The sequence below is a fragment of the Solanum tuberosum genome, unplaced genomic scaffold, assembly GCF_000226075.1.
Source record: "Solanum tuberosum cultivar DM 1-3 516 R44 unplaced genomic scaffold, SolTub_3.0 scf00120, whole genome shotgun sequence".
Taxonomy (NCBI): domain Eukaryota; kingdom Viridiplantae; phylum Streptophyta; class Magnoliopsida; order Solanales; family Solanaceae; genus Solanum; species Solanum tuberosum.
In genome coordinates this window covers 1,138,168-1,149,571 of record NW_006239047.1, presented here as the reverse complement: position 1 = coordinate 1,149,571, position 11,404 = coordinate 1,138,168, and positions in this window count along the sequence as shown.

Here is an 11,404-nt window from a genome sequence, read left to right as displayed (position 1 = left end):
CTTGGGGACCAACAATGGTTCTCGAGTGCCGGCCACGTCCAGGGTGTAGACTCAGGTCGTTACAATTTTGCTAGCTTAATATCTAGGGAAAATTGTATGAAATAGCAAATTATTAATTTAAATTAAATATTATAGCTCATAGTTTATTTAATTGTAATTCGCAGCAAACATCCAATTTTTTTGTCATTTGATTCGATATACAATTAGTCATTTTCGGTATACAATTAGTCATTTTATACATTTCGGTATAAAATGTATAAAATGTGTTTTTGTTTGTATAAAACGAGAGAAAAATGTATATATAAATACATATATTTTCATCATATACACTTATAATTATACAAATACAGATCTTATTATACAAATTACAATGTATAAATGAATTTATACAAAGCCGAACAATTTGTATAAAATTGGATGTTTGTAGCAAATTATACAAATCAAAAAGCTCCATAGCAAACATAAAAATTTGCTATAGAGCGCAATTATGCAAACTATAGCTATGACATAAAAATATGATTTTTATGTTTGTTATATGTGAAAGTTGCTTTATGTCTCAATTTATGTGATATATATTAAATTTGGAGAGCCAATTAATTTTTTGTATGTTTTTCAAAAAAATTTAAATTGTTAATTTGTTATGATTTATAGTTTTTTTTGTCATTTTCGAAAATGATTCTTACACAAAGGACGCGTCATCAAGATCTTTCATTTCAATATTTTTGGATAGCTTCTTGATTTCATGCGATAAACTTACATCAGTGCTTTTCAATAGAATGTCATCTACATACAACACAATAGTAATAAAATTATATTTATTGAACTTGGGATATATGCATTGATCTTAAAAACGAAAATGATCATCACCTGATCAAATTTTTGATATCATTGACATAATGCCTATTTTAAATCATATATTGATCTTTTAAGTTTACCTACAATGTGCTTTAAATTTTGAGACTCAAATTTTTTCGATTGCACCATGGATACTGTTTCTTCAGTGTCTCCATATTTTACGCTCATTTATTGTAGCTTTAAGTCATACTCCCTGTGTCCCTAATTACTTGTCCATTTTTTTTTATAGTTGTCCCCAATTACTTGTCTATTTTGACAAATCAAGAAAGAACGATTTTTTTACCTATTATATCCTCAATTAATTATTATGAAAAAGGTAAAACTTTTTGAAAATCCTAAATTTTTAATTCAACCACTTCATAATTAATAGGGGTAAAATGACAAACTCACTATGTCAATAATTGTTTTTTTAATATGTGTATCAATTCAAAAGTGAACAGGTAATTAAGGACAGAGGGAGTAATAAGCTACAAGTGCCGTAATGATTCTAAAAGAATCTTTCGATGGAACTGACAAAAAAATTCTCTTCAAAATTTATGCTTCCTTTTGAGTGAATCCATTGACAACTAGGCGTGCTTTATATCTTGACTAACAGTTATAGGATAACCTTCTAATCCCATGTCAAGATCATGTTCTTGGAGATAAATAAAATGGTCATCCAAAATTGCATTTCTCTTTTTTATGCAAGATCTTCTTTTAGGTACTTCACCTTGAGATTATTGGAAAATGTCAATTTAAAAAGCATTTGATAAAGTCACCTAATTATTTTCACTAGTAGAAGAAATATTATTAAATTTCTCTTCAAACACAAATTTGTTTGCTTTCATTGCTTCTATCATAACCAACATCCTCAATTAATTAGACATGTTCTGTTTAAAAAATGATACGATTGAAGGGCCGTAAAATTTAAAACCCCTCAATATTTTTGAGTAACTTACAAAGTAGCATTTAATTTGATTTCTTTTTATTAGGTTTTATAAAGCCTCCTCTTGGCTGGACATTCTTAGACATATAAGTGTCTAATAATAGGTTTTTTACCAATCTGAAATTCATACGGGTCTTAGCTATTTCTTTGCTTGGAACTCTATTTTAATATGGACATTACAATTTGTAACGCTTTGCGCCAAAACGATTCACGTAAAGAAGGATGTTTAATCATACTTCTTACCATATCCTTAAGAGTTTGATTTACTCTCTCAGCTATATCGTTTTAATTTAGAGTTTCTGACATGGTGTATGGAGGTATAATTTTAAACTTTGTCAAATATTTTGCAAAAGATTCTGAATGTTGTTCGCTCAATGCATCGTATCTACAGTAGCATTCTCCTCCAAGGCTAGATTAGACAACCTTAATTATTTGAGAAACACATAACAAAAACCATGAACTTGGCAGCACAACTTACTTTAACACTTAACTACACAACCATTTAAATATCCCCTTAACATTTTTCAACTGATTTTTTCCAACCCTCCCATCACCAGCCTAGTTGAAGGCTAGGTGTTGTTAAGCATGCACGTTTTCATTCGTTCACACAACCTTTAACTAATTCCAATGTTTTAAAAAATGGGGGCGTGAATCGAGATGTTTTATGTAGTACGGAATGAGACGTAAGCCCCGAGACACGGGGAGTAGTCACATGTATATTCAATTTTATAATTTATTACTAAGAAAATAAGAAAAAGTAAAACTTTCAATTATTTTACAAATAAATTTTAATAAATAACCTATAATAAATGGAAAAAATATTATGATTTTTATTTGAGAAAGGTATTAATGAACAATAATGAAGAAAAGTATTACAATTGCTATTTGAGAAATATCATTACACCATTAATAAAAAATGTGATTTAAAGCAAAAAAGTTCAAAAAAGTTTTTTTTTTTAAATCGCCCAGCGCTTACGTTTTTATGCTTGGAGCTTATGCCCCAATCTAAGACTTACGCCCTATGAATATACGTCTTCAATTTGCACACCAAAGCATTTTTGGTATACCCCGCCCTGAGACTCGCTAGAAACTCGCTCTAAAAATGTTTTTGAAAACACTAACTAATTCTTTTGTCTTTTTATGTATAAAGAAGAAGAAAATCATCTCCCGTTTTTTAAAATAAATAAATAAATAAATGAAAATAGGTTCCAATACTCTATTTACAAACCTCAATTTTTCACATTGAACCAACAACTCCTACACCCATAATGATTTTTCGAAAACTTAACCAAAAGTTAAACCCCTTGACGAATTTACCCTTAATCTACAAATCCTAATTTAAATATCAACTACAATTTTAGTTTGAATTTGGCTATACCGCACCACCTTAATCGAAAAATTGATTTGCATAAAAAAAAAAATTTTATCAATGAATTGAGAGAAGTTTCCATAATCTTTTAGTTTTTTTCATATATATATATATATATCGCAGTAAAGTAGATATTCGTGAATAGTCAGTCCAAAGACGATAACACCAGTAGAATATACTATAGGTAATTTACCACGACACCGGGTAAATTATATATATATTGCAGTAAAGTAGATATTCGTGAATAGTCAGTCCAAAGACGATAACACCAGTAGAATATACTATAGGTAATTTACCACGACACCGGGTATTTAGGCAAGACCCGACAACAGAACTAGAAATGGTTAGACCAATAGGAATAAGAATGCCAATAGAAGCCCCTATCAAACTTCAAGACGGAGGAGATAGAGGAAAAATATTAAATATAGCAGCTCATGACTCACAATTTGGAACTCAGTAATAGACGTATGGAAAGGAATATTGATAGCGGATTACATACATCATTATAGTGAAACAGATGCAAAAACTATGTATAGATACATGGAAACTTTTTTAGGAGAATCAATCAAAGGAGTATGGGAAGCATATAAAGTAGCTTACCCTCGAGAGTTTTTTTTTTTTTACATGTTCACTTCTCTTTACCTTACTCTTTTCATCTCTTTTCTTCAACCCATGTTCTTAGCACCTGCTTCTTTAACCACACCCTGGGATACACAGTCCTTTCGGTTCTCTGACCATAGCGGACTTTCAACCTCCCTAGGTATTTACAGGTTAATCCATCGGGGTTACTAAGAAGGTAAAGAACTAACTATTTACTAAGAGTAATTTAAAGAGTACATGAACATCATAATAATATGAACATCATATTATACATAATAATAGTACATACATAATAATACATTATATAGGGAGAAGATTACTAAGATCTAGAAAAACAGATAACTACTTACATGATAATGGTCGGAATGAGGTTTCCCTTTCGGGAGTCCCCGGGTGACCTTGCAATTCCTTAAGGAAAATAAGCATAGACGCAGAAATTTTAGCAGTCATATATGGATTAAATAGTTTTAAATTATACATTATTAACAAAAAAGAAATTTTGGTAAGAACTGACTGTGAGGCTATAGTAAAATTCCATCAGAAAATAGAAGGAAAAAATAGTAGTAAAAGAAGATGGCTAAATTTTTTAGACGCCACGTCAATATACAATATATCTTTAGAACATATAAAAGGAAAAGATAATTCCTTAGCAGATCAACTAAGCAGACTTATGAAAACTAACTGCTTGTTTTCAGAATGAGTACAGGCATAGAGATATTTGTGGATAGCATACAACAAAATTCCTGTGGATAGCCTACTGGTGTTCCAACGAAATCTAGGTATCTTAAAAATACTGATAAATTTAATACAAATACGTTAAAATGTAATAAAGGAGAAGAGTGCAATTGTACTAAAATACATGCTATCGAAGAAGAAATTAAAGAAATTGAATTATTAGAACCAAGTTTATCTGATATACAACTAGAAAAAAGTTATGATTTAATAGAAGTAAATACAAAACTTTATAATTTCAGAAAGGGACTACAACATATAGGAGTCATAAAAAATCAGAAAGATCTAGAGGAAGTAATTTCCATCTTAGATAAATTAGAGATAATTGGGGAAAGACCCCTGAAGCACTGGGAAGCCAATCATATAACTTGCAGGCTTGACATTATTAACCCAGAGTATACTGTTAAAACCGCTTCAATAGAATCTACAAATGAAGACTTGAAAGAATTTGAAGATCAAATAAAAGAATTATTAAACTTAGGAGTAATAAGAAGGTCGACTTCAAAACATAGGTCAGCCGCATTTATGGTAATAAATCATAATGAAATACTAAGAGGAAAAGCTAGAATGGTAATCAACTACAAAGGACTTAATGACAATACTAGAATAGATGGATATAAATTACCAGACAAATCAGAATTAATAAATCGAATACAAGGAAGTAAATTTTTTTTAGTAAGTTTGATTGTAAATCTGGATATTGGCAAGTCAAAATGCATGAAGATAGCATAGAATGGACAACTTTTACTTGCCCAGAAGGACATTTCGAATGGTTGGTAATGCCCTTCGGTTTAAAAACAGCTCCTCCGATTTTTCAAAGAAAGATGGATAATATATTTAGAGACTATAAAAATTTTATTTTAGTTTATGTAGATGATATCCTAGTATTTAGTAACAATACCAATGAACATCTAGGACATTTGCAAACGGTGTTTAAATTATTTGTAGACAATGGAATCATAATTAGTAAAAAGAAAATGGAATTATGTAAGACTTTTATAAAATTCTTAGGAGTAGAAATTGGAAATGGAAAGATAAAATTACAACCCCATATAGCAAAAAAGGTCCTCGATATGCCTGATAAATTAGATAACACTAAAGACTTACAAATATTTCTAGGGATATTAAATTATGCGCGAAGTTTTATAAAAGACCTAGGGAAAGTAGCAGGACCCTTATACTCTAAAACAGGAATTCATGGGCAAAAAACTTTCAATATGGAAGACATAAAATTAGTACAAAGGCTCAGACAAATGGTTAAAAATATACCAGATTTAGCCGTCCCACTAGAAATAGACTACCCAATAGTAGAAACAGACGGGAGTCTAGAAGGATGGGGAGCAGTGTTAAAAACAAAGAACAATAAATATGGAGAGAAGAAAGACGAAAAAAATTGCGCTTATCACAGTGGAAAATACAAAGAAAAAGGAAATATGAGTAGCATAGACGCAGAAATTTTAGTAGTCATATATGGATTAAATAGTTTTAAATTATACATTATTAACAAAAAAGAAATTTTGGTAAGAACTGACTGTGAGGCTATTGTAAAATTCCATCAGAAAATAGAAGGAAAAAATAGTAGTAAAAGAAAATGGCTAAATTTTTTAGACGCCACATCAATATACAATATATCTTTAGAACATATAAAAGGAAAAGATAATTCCTTAGCAGATCAACTAAGCAGACTTATGAAAATTAACTGTTTGTTTTTAGAATGAGTACATGCAAAAATAAAGACAAGGCATCCAGTTCGAGTTCAAGTAACAATGGACAGAAAGACAAAGACTTATATCTGCAGACTCTATTAAGAAATACTTTATTCCAACCACAAACAAGATTAGAGGAAACAAGACTAAATACTACAAGCATAGAGAGACTACATTTTGGGAAATAGAATCTAATTTTCTATCCTCCATCTAATCTAAGTTTCAGGGTAAAACCAGAAACGAAGATAGATAAACCTCAAAGATGCTTAATAGACAACCAGTGGATAGCATACAACAAAATTCCTAGAGACAATAGCTATTTTATTTCAGTAGTAAACTCATTAAGCCATTACTTTACAGACAGAAATGAAGACAAAAAATTCAGATTCTATGTAGTAGTCCATGGGAGATTGCCAGGAGTTTTCCAGACATGGATAGAAGTTGTAGACTCAATCAAAGACTTTTCTACCCCACTTTTCAAAGGATTCAATGATTTCAATGAAGCATTAGACTATGCTAGAGAAACTCTTGGGCCAAAATTATTTCATAAGCCCAGCTTTAAGACAAACGACAAGACCTTTCCTACAATATAATATCCAAAAAAGACACTGACAAAATAATCTTTTGTGATCATTGTTCTTCAATGACTGAAGGATTCAAAAGACTGAACCAGACAGTTGAGAAACTAGAGACTGAAAAAGGGAAATTGACCCAACATATCCATTCATTACAAGAAAGAATACAGTCTTTACTTAGAAATACTAATCAAACCATGCCATTACAAATTCAAGACAACTCAGAAGGACCAAAGAGTTCTCCATCTCATTTCAAAATGGATAAGACGGGTGTACATTCCCCAATGAATGTAGAAAGAGCTATTGTATCGGCTAAAGGTACAGCTAGTCCCGTTCAAACAGTAGCGGGTAAAGACTCATCAAATCCGTTGATGGCTGACACTTTGCCAAAAAATGTAAGAATTTTGCCAGCAAGTTTTAATACGGTTGCAAAAACAAGTAAGAAGACAAAGGGATTCTTACAAAAGAGAAAAAAAAAAAGATAGAAAAGATAATAAAGAGTTCCCTTTACAAGCTACTTACGGAAAAGACTAAGGAAGTTATACACGAAAAAATTATACGAGAAACCCCGGAGCCAAACGATCCAGCAGATTCCGACCCAGAAGACACAGAAAGCAGAAGTGATGAAAACAATTTATCAATAGACCAATTCACTCGTCACTACGACCCAAATGAAGACAATGATTCCCTAAGATTTACCTCTTTTCCAAATAAACCGAACCTCGATACCATATTCATCAAAAAGATAGCGGTAACGTCCACGTACGGCTCCGTGAGAAGGGCGGAGGAATGAGTTTCGATTCCGTAGCAATACACAACCTGGACACCTAAAGAAGTACGTAAGCAATGATGTCAACACAAGAAGACAAAAAAAGAATATGCAAGCAATGACATCACAAACCATTATTTAAAGGAAGACTCCACTACCTACCCACTATTACTAAAAGAACTCCACTACTAATAAAGAAGAATCCACTACCAAAAGAAGACAAAGAAGGACCATTAAATTTTGAAAAAAGTTTCACAAGCCATGTGACGATGGGACCTAAAGAGCACCCGGCAGGTGAAGAAGGTTTAATCAAAATTTGAAATCCGAACTTAAAATTCGAAGCCTCAGCTATAAATAGAAGGCCATATGCTAAAAGATAGATAGAGTGAAGAGAAAGCAGAGCATACAACTACAAGTGTGATCGTTTCTAAGAAGTAGTTTACATATTCCCCTTCCCTTTCAAAAAATAAAAAGAGTGTGAGTGTTTGTTGTGTTTGTACAAAGTGTGTGAGTGTTTATTTTCCTTAAGGAACTGCAAGGTCACCCGGGGACTCCCGAAAGGGAAACCTCATTCCGACCATTATCATGTAAGTAGTTATCTATTTTTCTAGATCTTAGTAATCTTCTCCCTATATAATGTATTATTATGTATGTACTGTTATTATGTATAATATGATGTTCATATTATTATGATGTTCATGTACTCTTTAAATTACTCTTAGTAAATAGTTAGTTCTTTATCTTCTTAGTAACCCCGATGGATTAACCTGTAAATACCTAGGGAGGTTGAAAGTCCGATATGGTCAGAGAACCGAAAGGACTGTGTATCTCAGGGTGTGGTTAAAGAAGCAGGTGCTAAGAACATGGGTTGAAGAAAAGAGATGAAAAGAGTAAGGTAAAGAGAAGTGAACATGTAAAAAAAAAAGTAATTAATTTCGGGAGAAATTACATAGATTTAGCAACAAAAACTACTAAACTAAGATAATGGAGCAGGAAGAGGGAGTACTGAGTAGGATTTTACAACATAACTTACAAACGCTGCCTATCACAACATCTTTATTTACTATTTAAACGCATTTTATTTAAATGAATTTTTACTATATATATATTATTATTTTATTTTTTTTATTTATTTATTTTAAATTTTATTTTACCCTCCCTAGGAGCTCCCACCCCTTTTTGCTCCCTTGGTGACTCAAACTCGCAACCTTTGGGTTGAAAGTGAGGGATGCTTACCATTCGAGCAACCCCCTCTTGTCAATCTTTTAGTGGAATTCAACTTCTTCCTTTATAATTTTTGAAGGCGAAATGGTATGGTGGACTCTTATACTTGTACGCGTTTGTATTGTGAACCCTTCTAGTTGCTCTTTTGTCATCTGAACCCCTGAACTTATCAAACACTACAAGAAAAATGGCATTTCCCAACAATTATTTTTGTTGCTATATATAGGATGTTGTTGCAAAAAGTACTTTTGGCAACAATATAAAAGTTGTTGCAATAAACGCTGATGAGAAAAGTTTTTGCAACAACAAAATATATTGATGCCAAAAAACTAACTTATTGCAACCAAACTAATTGTTCCTTACATTAATATAGTTGTTGCTTATAAAAAATTCGCAACAAAATTTAATGTTGCCAAAAAATTAACTTTTTTACCAACAATATCAGTTGTTGTAAAAAATTGACAAAAAGTTAGTTAGTAATGTGTTAGGAAAGCTTTTAGCAACAATAATTTTTATTGCAATAAACATATTTATTATATACCTTTAGCAACAATTTTGTGAGTTGTTGCTACATACATAATACACATTTTCTTTTTTAGAAATTTTTATACAAATATTTTCTACACTTTTAGCAACAATTTTGTGAATAGCTGCTATATACACAATACACTTTTCTTCTAGAAAAATTTTCACAAATATTTATATTAAGAATTATATAAATTTGCAAAGGTCAATATAAGATTGATATTCCAAAGAACTAAATACTTCTACATATGTTTCTACTTGTAAGAAAAAATAATAAGCAAGTCATTAATTATATTCTAATCCTACTAGTTATAACTTTTGAATAGTCTGATCTTCCAATAGTACTTGTATTGAAGCAATGGTTCAATTATGCATGTTCATCCTGACAAATAAAAGATAAAATATAATTATAATTTGACAAAGTAAGTTATAAAATACACAAATATAAAATCTAAAAAGCAGAGATATTCACATGAATGCACTCACTAATACACCCAAACACACTTTAATCTCCTGATAAATCTCCTTATTTCATTTGAAAATGACCAAAATCAGAGACACTATAAATTATGTACCGAAGAGAGAGTGAGATGTTCCAGATTTGGCAAAGGATATCTGTTCACTTCCTTCAACCCCAAGAATGTCACAAAAATAAAAGGAAGTAAAAAGTAATCTTAATCTCCTGGAATAATTTTCTGAAATAAACTTTTAAAACAGTTTCCAGCTTCCTGGAGACTTCCTCTTTCCCTTTTTATCAAACCTGACCAAGAGCATTGATTGAGTTTAAAAAGAGATAATAGCTGAATGTGAAATCACAAGAAGAACTCTCTATGTGTAGTGATTTTTAATCCATCAAAACTCTTCTTGTTGACAATCAACTTCCTGGTGGCATACTACTCTCCAAATCAGATGCAAACAATATCTCATCAAAAGAAGTGGATCTAAGACAACCACCCATCATATTTATTATTTCAAGGCTAGACAATTTCTAGAAAAATCCTTGGCCGATACTACTCTCCAAATCATGCGGGCATATTTAATAACCTCAGATTTGTTAACTTGTTCATTCCTATCGGCAGAAAAAGATTACCAATATCTGGTAACTCTTTCAACTCATTGCAATTTTGTAGTATTAGAGATCGTAGTTGACATAAACTATTGATGGAAGAAGGCAGTGCTCTAATACCAGTATGACTCAGATTCACAACTCTTAGAGCTGAAAATGCGAAACAAGAGATATTTAGGCAACATACCTCAGTTGATTTCTTCTTAATTTTCCAGCTCTACAATTTTTGCCTCAAGTGATGATTTTCACTCAAAAGCATCTTTTTTGTTTCTTCTGCGGTACACAACATAGAACGATCTTTCAACTCTTCATGGATCTTTTCAAAGACCTGCAACTAGTGAGGTCACATGAGTTTCTATTTTATGGATACTAATCTGGACAAAATATAAAGGCCAAATAATACTTTATAGCTTTACTTGATTATTTGCGTCAACCAACTCTTTCGGAATAGTTTTCTTCGAACCTTGAGAACTCAACTTTGGAAGCCGCATTTCTAAGCTTTGCTTCTCTGATAGGGCAGCCTATAAGGAATGGAGTAATAAAATGAATGATTGTCCCCTTAATAAATCAAATTTAATAACATTTAAAAAATACCTTAAGCTCTACATCTTTTTCATTGCACAACGAACTGAATTTATCACAATCATAAATAGCCATTTCTAAGTTTTGCTTCTCAAAAGTCAAGATATCTTTCAAGTTATCCAATTCTTTTTGCATCTGTAATTCTTGGTTTTGCTTTCCATGTAAATCTTCAGGCAACTGCTCATCAATACAAAGATTATAAGCTTGAAGTAAATATATATCTAAAATACGTTTATTACATATTGTGTTTTTCTATTGTAATTAAAATGATAGATGGATATGCATAGAGATACAACACACAAGGAGATGAAAAATCTATTCCAATAATAATATAGCAAGTCAATGTTAACAATAAAGAACAATCTCTATTTTCATCTAATTACCAGCAACATATACTTGTAAACAAAAACAAAATTTCAGCAACATATATTATTTTCATCTAATTACCAAATGTGATGCTCGAACAAACTAACAAC